Source organism: Channa argus, chromosome 8 (genome assembly GCF_033026475.1).
Source record: "Channa argus isolate prfri chromosome 8, Channa argus male v1.0, whole genome shotgun sequence".
NCBI classification, from domain to species: domain Eukaryota; kingdom Metazoa; phylum Chordata; class Actinopteri; order Anabantiformes; family Channidae; genus Channa; species Channa argus.
In genome coordinates this window covers 12,329,836-12,342,183 of record NC_090204.1, presented here as the reverse complement: position 1 = coordinate 12,342,183, position 12,348 = coordinate 12,329,836, and the positions used below count along the sequence as shown (strand labels likewise).

The following is a 12,348-nucleotide window of genomic DNA, read 5'->3' as shown; positions in this document are numbered from 1 at the left end:
CATACATAATTTATCCAATCAAATATGATAAGGAGCAACTAACTAATATCAATCGAGCAGCTAGCTGAGAAGAATCACAGTAGGAAGTTTCTTTGAATATCAGACGATGATGACACCTATGTTTATATTCCAATTTGTAAATACAAAGCTTTGATGCTTTAATTTCTGTTTTCCTGTGACTTAAAGGTCTGTCAACTTAGATACCATTAGTGAGGCTAAATAACTGTCTACATGTTGTATTTAGAATTTATGATCATGTGTTTGTAAGATAAGTGCAAATATTCAATCCCACACATGACTGGATAAAGTTCTTCCATTTTTTATCTTCTGTAGACACCTTTTAATTGAACAATTTCTTTTTTACTTGTGGTTAGCATCATTGGCTATGAAAATATATTTGCACCATGCAGCTCAAGTTTTCATCGGTGAGCAATATAAACACAGTTTTTGTCACAGTAAGAGTCAGGCGCATTCGAGTTTGCACTAGTTGCAAAGAGGCTTTGGAGTGTGTTAGAAACTAATGAAAGAAAACAAAAGATCAACACAATGAGCATCTAAGGAGTCACTGAATATTATGAGCAGAGGTGAACATAAATTATAGCGGCATCAAATGTATTTTGCTTATAAAACAATAAATGTCCAAGACTGATGAAGTTAACAACTCATTTAATAAAAATTACCCTTATAAAAGTTAACTTGTAGAGTTGTAGAGTTAGCCCAAAGGCTACTGCTCAAGGCACATAAACACACACACACACACACGCACACACACATACACACACACACACACACACACACCCTTTTAGAGTCTTAATTAAGCCTTTTGCTACTATGACATCTGCTTCTTGTTCTGCCGAGTCAAGGACTGTTGAGTATCTATTTCCAGCAAACTGATGATAAATAGTAGAGGACCAGTTCCCCTCTAACTTTTGTGCTGGGTGGGAAAATAATGAGTTTGAGCTTAGTAAAGCTGTCCCTATCCAAGGTGAAACTGAGTGAGGCTTTTAACTCCCAGATGTGTCCAGCAGAACTGCACAGTGACTAACAGTAGAATATTGTAGACTGGGAGACTCTCAGGTGAAACTGTGCAGTAGATTCGGGTAAAACACTGTATGAGTTCTTTACTTTGTGATTTTGATAGAGATGTACACCTCAGCATGTTTTCTCAATAGGGCTAGATTAAGATTTGTATATTTTAAAGTTTTTACTTCTATAAATTGCATATATTTTGGAAAACTGGAAACACAATGCACATATTTATACCCTGGTTTGTCTAGATGTCCAAAAATATATGTTGATGAAGATTAACTTCAACAGGAATTCATTAAGTCATCAGAAGTATTAACCTCAGGTGTTTTGTAAGTGTATCAGTAAATTAAAATTACTTAAATTATCCCAAAATGAAAATTTAAGATAACTGTACATATTTATAAACTATGATTATTAAATTCCAAATTAATTTCATGTATTTGTTACAGTGAGTTCTTATTTGAAACACAAAATTACAGACCAGACTAGGCAAAATGGCACCAGAGGGAATAAGGTAAATTGTGTTAACAGCTTGAAAAGCCGAGGTTTGATATTATTTATTGTGTTCAATGTCTCTGAACCAAAAAAAAAACAAACATGTTTTGCATGCACACTGTACTATTACATAACAAACAGAGGCAAAAAGCAAGTTAAACCACTTTCTATAGGAACATGTGCTGATGTGACACAAACAAACCATACCAACAGCTTAAACAGCCAAAAATAGCAGCTTTGGCATCTATATTACTTGAAGTAGATTTTCCCATAGCCAACAAGCCCCTAACCGACACACAAGCCTCTTTCTTCAGATACTCACATTGTCACAGACAGAGAAAAACCTATACTCTCATTGCTTCAGTCAGTGATGGATTACACTGGGAGAGGAATGAATTGGGAGATACTAAGGAGCAATGTTCAACTTGTCAAAAGAGCAGAGGCTTGTAGAAATAAATAGAATACCTTTTTAATAGGGACATATAGTAAGATGTTCCTTTGTTTGCTGGTGGGTCTACTTTAATTTCTGCTTTTCTTAAACATCCTTAGCACACGCACTCTGTCTTGCTCCCACATAACAAAATCATCACTTTTTTCATGTCCAAGCGCTTTGCTCCTACTGAAATACTGTCCCAGTGTTCTCTATCGTTCTCTATCTTTAAATGCCTCGCTTTCTCTCCACATGGGTGAGAAACTCTCGCCCTCGTAGCCCAGCAGCTAATTGCATGTTTCAGTCAGAATTTGTCAAATGGTGATAAAGGATACCTCACCAATAAAGCTATTAATTATACCTGAGTTATTTTAACTTGCACTCAGCTTTGCTCAGGTCTTGTGTCACTTTTGACAGTTTAAACCTGGCTTGACTGGGCCTTAATGAGGTAGCAATGGTCTTAACTTGCATAGTTCAAGTCAAGCACCTCCAGGAAGGAAACAATGAATCATACTTTTTTACAAAAAAAAAATGTAATTAACTAACACTACAAAAATTACACAAAGAAGTCCTTTAGCTTTGTGATTTAATAGGGGTGTTCCAGCTGTCAAACTGTCCATTCTATTTTATAATTTATATGACACAAATAAATTACAAATTATATGAAATAATAAGAGTTGAGACCAGGTTCTGTATGTTTTAAATCCATATGCACCAATAAAATCTGAGAACTAAAATTAAAGTTATTGAGAAACATATTTTATCTTCTTCTGTGCATATGGTCCATGTACGATTTTAGATGGTAAATTGACCTCAGGAGATAAACTGACCTCATGCAAGATGTGACCCTGCATCATTAGATGGACATGTATTTATCTTGGCAGCACTTGGCTGCGAAGCAGTATTATTTGTCCCCTTCATGTGTGGAGGTAAACCGGCAGAGCAGGGCCTTCCACCTTTTCCCTGGCACACTGCCGCATGCGCTGTCGTGTGGGGAAACATGAATCAAACATCCATGTCTTGGCCCATTATTTACACTTGTGTGAATATGCCTACAAGCTCATGGGCATACATATGGACACATGCTCATTATACTCTGTCACGCAGGTACCTAGTGTATTTATAAAATCTACACACACATCTTGCAAGCCTATTCTGTGCCTATAAAGCAAAATGTATACACAGACAGAGTAACATTGCCCCCCGGTGAAGGGTCGGTCATGCTTTCTTAACACAACCTTCCTGCCTTTAGACTTCTCAGCTGGTGTATCCTTGAACTGCCTATACATCCCATTTGTACACCCTGTTCCTTTCTGAGCACTGCTCTACAGCCCGACTCTCAGCTTCTTCCAGAGAATTCATTAACTGCATGTCTCATAGGTATTTATAGAAATGCAAGGCAATTTGTGCTCACCTGCTTGCGACAAAAATCATGCTGAAAGTTTTGGAGAATAGACACAGACATACACTCAGTGAACAAGTGAACGGAAGAGGTATAATTTGACCTTTTGTCTTGCTTTCCCTGTCTTCACTCAGAAGAGCACTTAGAGAAAATGCTATGAATCCATCCAACACAAAACACTAAACAAGTTCCATATTCCCAAATTTTCAGTCCTGTCTCTGTAAAATGTGTTCAATTGCCTCATTCTCCACACTTCATACTTCATTCAGCATGTACAAATAACATCAAACATTCCCATTTCAACTCTAGCTTTACACTGGAGAGACAAAATTATTGGTTTGTGCAGAAAAAGCCCTTGAAATTAATTTAAAGGAAATTAGTGCAGCTTGAGTTACGTTTTTATTTTTTATTTTTTTTTACTTCCCTACAAACAGCTTGGTTTTGCCTGCTGTAAACTGCCGGGTAGTGTTTGGTTTTAAGTACAGGGCTGAAATGGAGTGAGTGTTGAAATTATCGTTATTGGTGACCATGAGAGGAATGTAATTTGTATTTGTGGGTACACACTAATTCCCGTGATGATGTGAAGACCTTGATTTTTGCAGCACGTTCTCCTGCAATTATCTGACAAGATCATTGACTCAAAGCGGAAGCGCTATTGTGCAGGGCTGAGGGTGAAGATGGAGCTGCCACTGTAGGTTCAAATGTAGAGGCAGGTTGTCGGAAGTCGACAAATCAAAAGATGAGTATCTCTTGCTTGAGGCACAAAATCCGATTCTCTCAGCAAAACAAGGATGAGAAAGAGCCGTGATGAACACAAGAGCAGTGTTTTATGTGTTCCTCATGTAGCAACAGCCTTTGGATATAGCTCACTAATGTGTGAATCTATCCTCATGATCTGTTTTTATTTTATTATCCTTTAAAGCACAAAGCAAAATATAACATGCACAAGTGTTTATTTCTTAAAGCCTTAAATAATTAATTAAACAATTAACTTGAATAATGTTTAATTAATTTATTAGTTCAAACTTTTGCACCAATATAATATTGATTAGTTTACTGTAAATTTTTCGTAGACTCCCTGACCATTTTTGTTATTTCACAAAATGTGAATAAAGAGGAAGTTCACACACCCAAGTTCACAGGGGTTTTTCTTACATTTACTACGAGCTCAGCACATGGGTCATACACGTGTCATACATGTAGTTCCACAGTTTAATGACTGAGTTCCATTTTCTTTTCCCTAACAATAATTGAAAACCTATAAACCTCTGTGAACTTGGGTGTGTGTACCCCTTTTCCTCTTTTTTATAAGAATTCTGGTTGAATGCACCACAACCAAACATTTTTAATTTTGGATGAGCACAGTATTCTTTACTGTTACTTCTTGTGATGAAAGAACATACCAGCTGAATGTGCATTGTTGTTATATTAGGTTTAGGGTTAGGTTTACATTCCCACATTAAAATGCCATACAAAGGGATGCAACCCTAACCCTAAAATATGATGATGAATAAGAAATCTTAAATTTACTCTTTTTGAAACTCTTTTTGAAAGTAAGGGGATGAAAACTTTTTGCCCAGCTGTAATTCACTTAAACAATTCGTCATGTGAATACTAGTATGATGTTTACTATGTTCAATGTTGGTGTGTCATTTAGTTTTGCTGATTTTGACACCTTTGAACTGAGGATGGCATTAGGGTAAAAGTGAAAGGGTCCCCAAAATTATGATCCATTCTGTGTTCTATTAGCTGATCTGACCCAACCAAATAGTTTTTGTTTCAAAGTCTGTAGTTTTTGTGCTTAAATGATACAAAGTAATAGCTCCATTTAGTATTGTCACTATGAAAACAAACGTCTGATAACACATGATAATGATCTGCTATGCCTACTGACAGGTGTAGGAGGGACCTACTAATCCACGTGTAGGGGCCAGTTAGAGTAGATTTGTACATTTATGTAAAATCAGTGTAGTTTGGAGTTCACACTGGGCTCTGAGAAGTTTGTCTTTTTAACTTATTTCCGACATGTTATTAAATTAAATTATTAAATGAAAAACTAGATTAAAAGATAATGATTTTTATATACTGATGTGAAATTAAGAGAAGTGAAAGTAATATAACGGTGCCGATTAAGGGGGAATAATGTGCTATTTAGTACTATTGCCTGATGTAGATGGAGAGCACACAAAATCTGCATTTATTTTGTACCTTTACAAAATGGTGTTGGTACTAACTCATCACTGAACAGTCCTTTTAAATGTCTTGGCGTAAATCCTGCTCATATCTGCTACTGTGAGGTGCATATTTGTTTATCAGCAGCTCATACCTGATGGCTCACATTTCCCCGGAGGACCAAACACATGCTCTCTCCACTTCGGGAGTGAGACGCCTGGTTTCTAGAGCAAATTAATTCCCAGTTGGAAAATGACTGTTATGAATGGTTGGGCGAGAGAGATGGATGGGCTACCCATTCTTCTGCACAGCCCTCTGCTCTCAGTAACAAAGATGCTGGGCTTGTCCTACTTTTGTAGGAGAAAAAATGTGGCTTTGTACAGTAGCTCAGGGGATTCTCCATGTGGGGCTGGGAGGGCTGCCGTGTTAACAGACTTGGAGCACAAAGACACCCAGAGGAAATCTAGCAAAAGAGAATGATGCAGAGCTGTGAAGCCGTGAATTTGGGTGCTTCACATTGATTATATCCCTTCTCAGATGCAGGCGCCTTGTTGGAGAAAGCCTACTTCACAGTGTTGACATTTGGTCTGTGTGTGTGTGTGTGTGTGTGTGTGTGTGTGTGTGTGTGTGTGAGGTGGTTAGCTGAGGCCAACACGATCCCATGACATTGAGTCTGAGACTCATAATATTGTGCGAAGCTTGTGAGCTGCTCCTCTGCTCTGGTTCAGACAAACTTATCCACTATAACCCTTTTTGCTGGCATTCAAAAGTGCATGTTTGTATGAGCATAGAGGTAAAGTACAGAAAACAAGTCTGACATGAATTATCATCAATTATTTCTTTTTCAAGCAGACATCAGGTTTTCGACTATAGAAATGTAAACTTTTTTAGAATGTGATCCTTTAAAAAATGACTGTCTAAAACCGGCTATTAAAAAATGAAACAAAAAGGCTTGTGTGGATATAGTCAGTATATCAAAATAGCATATTAGTGTCTCAAATACTGTAAAATGCTCTTCTGTGTTTATCATCCAAATTTCAGCCTTTCCCGTACCACATGCCAAAGCTAATTAGCACTGTCCTCTGCAGTGCTGTTGTGTAAGACAAGTAAACTGAAAGTTTGCAAAAATGTTGATAACTTTTACCAAAGTGCTGAAGGCATGGTGGTTTTTACTTTTGCTGTGTCAATAATCTACACATGTTCAGTTAAACTTCCTGCTGAAAGCACAGAAACAATATCAGTATGTACATACCGGCTTATTTCAAGGGATCTTGTTTTCTTTTTCTTAACAAGATATGAGGTTGCAGAGGATTGTTTAGGTATTGCATTTAATACCTTAATAAAGCTGTAGGCTTCCTTCAGACATTCAGACATTATAACCTTAAAATTTCATGTTATGTAGAAATGTTGGTCAAAAGACGTAAACAAGGATAAATGTAAAGAGTGAACCTGAAACTAATAATTTCCATCCCATCACAGCTCGATTTAGTTAAAACCAGAATATTAACAATAAATAAATAATACTCACACACAAACACATGCAGGCACACATAAACTGACATTATAATGAACTATATGAAACCTTGATAGAAATCCATCATGAAACCTTAACTTTGCCTCAGTGAGAGAGCAGCTATTCATTAAATTATGATTAAGGGACAATGTAAAAACTGTTAAGTTCCATGAATGTATGTTTTTCTCTCCTCCTTCCTCTTCCTCCGATCTCACGTATCAGCTGAAAATCACATCTGTCCTTATTGTTTACATTGTTTCATTTTTAATTATTTGGTCAGGCGGATGTGTGGGTGTCAGTTCAAACGGCAGCGAATGAAAAAAAAAAACTAAATTCCAATTCTATGTTTGTAAGAACACAACCTGTGTCTCCTGAATCAGCTTATAGAACAACTGCTTCTGATGCTTGAGTCCCTCTTAGTCTCCCTCTAGTCCGCCTTGCGAGCTCCACAAGCTGCTCAGGAGCTCTACACCATCTTAACCAAGTAACCAGGGAGAATGAGAAATTCCCCTTTATGTCCCCTATTGTCACCAGTGACTGCAGACTGAAGATGTCAGCCACCTCGGTAAACAGAATGACACTGTGCAAATCCATTTATGTCTTTATTCATGAGCACAGACAGAAATACATACAGTGATCAAACCACATTCATCTTTAGTGATTATGTTCAAAAATCAGCATGGCCTCAGTGGCAAACAGAGGGTGTTAGGAGACAAGCTATTGTTCAAATATAGAAATAACAGTGCACATGTTCACAGTCTCTTCTTGTGTTGCATTTAAGTAAACAGGGTTAGGAAGGGAAAGTGAAAATCACGGCTCATATCCGGTTCAGAGACACAGCCAAGGGCCACGAGGTACGTTGTGAGGAGGTTTTAAAAGCGACCATGTGACCCACAGTCCCGACAGAGTATATGACCCCTCACCACTGATCAGAGAGAAATGTCTGTAACAGTTTGTGTGAGCTTGTTTGCAGTATGTAGACCAGAATATAAAGTTAAATAGTTGTATTAACGTGACCTAACACACAACTCTTATCAATCCCAGAATTCTGCCAGATGTGTTAAATCAGCATATTTTGGGTTAAGGCCCATAATTACCTTGAAAATCTGCCAGGAAATCTGAGTGGTGCAACTTACTCTCTGCTGAAGGATCTATGCTACTTTAGTCAGGTTCCCACTCTGTGATGAACTTTTTATACACTCTCTGACATTTTTGTCACTTCTGATGATAAAAGAACAGTACGAGCTCAGTGTGCATTACTATTATATCAGGTTTAGTTTGCCTCCTCCTCCTCAGTGTAAGGGGATACAAACCCAACTCTAAACTTCACATAATAATAATAATGCACATTCAGTTTGTAAAAATGCTCTTTTTTTATAGTATATTATAGTAAAATAATGAAAATTATATCAGTGCAAAAGTTTGAATTTGTCAAAGTTAAATTAGTCAAAAATGAATCTTATTTTATGGTGAATTCATGTTTTTACCTGGCTCCATATGCCATAAATATATTGTTATTGAAAAAAGTTTTATTATTTTTGCTATTTCAAAATGAGGGGATACACACTTAGAAACGGTATATTACTCTGTCTTGTTTATATTTTAAAAGGACTAATTGCTCATAATCTCCTAAAACTATGTATGAAAACACAGCGACTGGGAAGCTTTAGACTCAGCTTTGTCTCTTTTAGATGTTTACTTCCTGCTCCCCCACACATCTCCAACAAGGAAAGAACAGTACTGTCTGTGGAGCTTTTGTTCCAGCTGGATACCACCTGATTTGACTCATTATCCCAGCTCCTGAAATAGGCAGCCCTATTAAATCACTCTTAATCAAGACCATGGTTCATTAAATCAAGGGCACTCAAAGAGTCTCTGTGAGAAAAAGTTTCCAGGACCCCATTGTCATGTTTGAAGTTGACCGGCACAGATGTGGGAGAAGTCAGGATGTAATCCTTGTAGTGCAACAGTAAATAAAGAATGAGCTTTGGTAGGCTTAAACATCTACAAGTTATGGCCAGATCGACTGTGCAGCTATGATTGCTGCTTGTATTGAAACATTAGGTGCACTGGCTGCATTAGAAAACCCTTGTTGTGAGATCCTAGCTGTCAGATGATAGCTTTGATTAATCACTCTGCTCTGTTTTTACTCTGTCTTTTGATTATTCTGTAACAAAAGGTTACTGGTTCTCCTTCATTAAATGCTACTTAATTTAGCATTTAACATTTGTTGGAGTATTTTAAAAATGAGGAATTGTAACATTTGATAAAGCACATGATTTGATTGTGCTAATTTACTGTATTTAAATGTGTCAGTATTTACATGATCATGTCAGTAAGATCAGATAAAATAAAAAATAAAAAATATATCAGGCAGCGATTGAGAAAATGTCTTTACAAGTTTTGGCTCCAAGAAAATAGAGATTCTGAAGCAACCTTATAGTGTATCAATATCAATCAAATAATCCTTAATCCAACGGATTTGTTGAATGTTTATAAACAATGCAAAGAGATTGTAAACGACCAAGCTCTTAGGAGACTCGAACTACTTATGAATAACATTTCAATCCATCCAAGATCTTCCCCAGGGGCATATGGTAATCAGATTATGTAATAATGTTGTGTTTAACAGAGCAAATATCCAAAGGCCCGGGTGCCTCACTTACAGTACAAGCATGAATACAAAATTAGGAAAATAACTACAACGAATACAATGCAATTTATCATGTCAAAATGAGAGTATGGGTGGAGTAAATGCTCAGATCTTTTTTACACTGTCTACTGCATCAGAGCAAAAACTGAATGACACAATATTTCCTGTAGGTTTTCGTTTGATAAGACGAGCAGCCTTGCTGAATCAGCTCGCCTCTCAGCATCTCTAGATGCATCTTCACAGAAAGAGCAATGAGGCTGGCATCCACACCTCTGATTTTTCTTTACCTGCATCATTCTTTTCCAACATTTGATACAGTAAGGTGATCTTTGCCTCACAAAAATGGAACAATGTGCAGTTTGCACAGAACAAATAGGTACAGTTACTTCAGTAAAATGTTATGCTCATTTGCACGTGTTTGGGATACTTTAAAGACAAAAGGCATGTTTAGAAAAAAAAAAGACATGAGTCTAGCATTCTGTTTCTGCCAAGCAGCAATGGTCATGCCGAGCTCCAAAATTACCTACCAGCCCCGGCCAACCATCAGGACAAGAATTGGCATCTTCAATGAAAGCAAGTTCATGCCAAGATGTTTGATCCACCCGATATTGTATCACTGTGTGCAGATCCACACAATTTATGCAAACAAGTTATTGTGTTTAAGCAAATTCCTTACGCTGCACGGACTGCACTGCTACATCAACCTACACGTGTAGTTGCAGCGAGTCAGAAAAAATTGACGAGGTCAGCAAATAAAACCCAATGTGGAAATAGGGAATGACAGGACATGCTTTTTCCGACATCAAACTGCATCCTGAGCTGCAACAGCCGTTAGCTGTTACATCTTGCTGACTGAAAATTGTGTAATAAAGAAGGACTTGCAAGTGCATCTACTTTGAGGAAGGAAATCTGATAGCTCGGCCTATGATCGACTGACTGATATTGAACCAATGTTACATCAACAGACATTAAGACAGATTGGATTTCGCCACTCCTAAAATTCTCTTCCTTTAATAAAAATGCAACTCTTGCACAATTTTCACAAATTAGATATTATTTTAAATTCTAGAATTACTTGAAATAGTTCCACATTAATCAGTGCCAGAAATGTTTACAAACGTACAGTAGATATAAGAAACCAACCCAGCTCACACAAGAAATACAGTGCATCCTTTCTGATTGCTATATGACAGAGTTTTGGCTGTGTTACTCAGGAGTTCAGGTAAGTTTGATATCAAGTGCGCGCAGACACACACAGATACATGCAAATGTATGCACAATCCCTCACACTTGACTTCAAGGAGCAAGTGTTTTCAACATCAAGATAAATGCATCGGTTACGCAAGTGAGCGTCATGGCAAGAGATCCATTACCAGCAGAGAGATCACCTGCTTTGCATTCACTGGGCAATTACTGTTAAATTAGTCCCTAATGATGGCTGAGAAATAGCAGTATGTTGTTACAGTCACGATCTAAACAAGCTAAAGTGTGATGACGTGCATGCATGTGATGAAAAACACTTAAACGTGTAAGGTAATCGAAACACCATAGAATGAAACACGGAAGACATCAGCTGGATTAAAAGATAATATACATGTGTTTAATTTTTAATCATGTGTCTTTTATGTGACAAAACTAAACCCGACAGACTTTTCATTAACCCTTCACAGCACAAAGCTGGGGTAAACCAGACAAAAACTACCCACAGTCTTTTCATGCATTTTCAATGAACACTGCTGCTTGAGTAATATAACATGAAATATTAAATTTTGGCCCTTGATGCTCTCCAGTACAGACTCAGGAGTGGTCTTTTATTACATAATCAGCTATCTGGGAGCTAAGCAAGTCTCTTTGTCAACCAATTGTATTAATTTACTAGTAAAAGCCTAGTAAAAATATGAGAACAGGCTATCATCAGCCACAGAATAGGGATCATTGTTTTGCACTGGGTTTATTGTTTTCATATGACTGTGTGTCATTAAATTGTATATCAAGACACACGCAGTGTTGAAGCTCTGGAGAGCAGTTATGTACTGAAGTGCTCCAGTTTCTAGAGACAGAAAATAGCTGAGGCATCAAGCTACTGGCATGCAGCTATTGTGTCATATTTTGTGCCTTTTAATCTCCTTGTTCACATGTTCGAGTTTGCCTTTGGTCCAGTGGTTTGTTACACTAAAATTGACGTCAGATTGCTTGACGTCACATGTCCATAAGCACTTGCGTTAGGAAACTAATGATTTGTTGCAGTGTCAGAGCTGCTCTGCTTGTCACTTTGCAAGCGTGTTTGTCTTCTCTGCATGTTTGACATCCAGCTGCATGTGCAGCATGCGAACTACACTCGCGCTTTTCTCAATGAATTTAGGAAATCATGCAGGCTGTAGACCAAACCAATTGATAGTTTCCAATCAGTTGAAGCTGTCCTTTCGCGCGCGCCTCAGTTAGATAAGAGGTCAAAGTGAAAACGTTATAAACATGCCTCTGTTTGATGGCAGCAGAGTGAAATCCCTACCGGCTGACCGTGATTACCTCATGTCCCCTGTGTAAATGTGTTGTGGACATGAACTAGGCTGCATGTGGAAGCTTGTTCTTACATCATTTCATTTGTTCGATCTCAACAGTTTGTTTTCATGGTACATGAACAACAAGAGGAGGCT

General features: G+C 37.6%; 1 protein-coding gene across 3 annotated transcripts in view; it reads right to left on the bottom strand.

Moving 5' to 3' along the window:
* The window catches only part of pex5la (peroxisomal biogenesis factor 5-like a), a 79,912-nt gene that overhangs the window by 67,021 nt on the left and 543 nt on the right, over nucleotides 1-12,348 (bottom strand). The gene's annotated exons all lie outside the window — the stretch shown is intronic.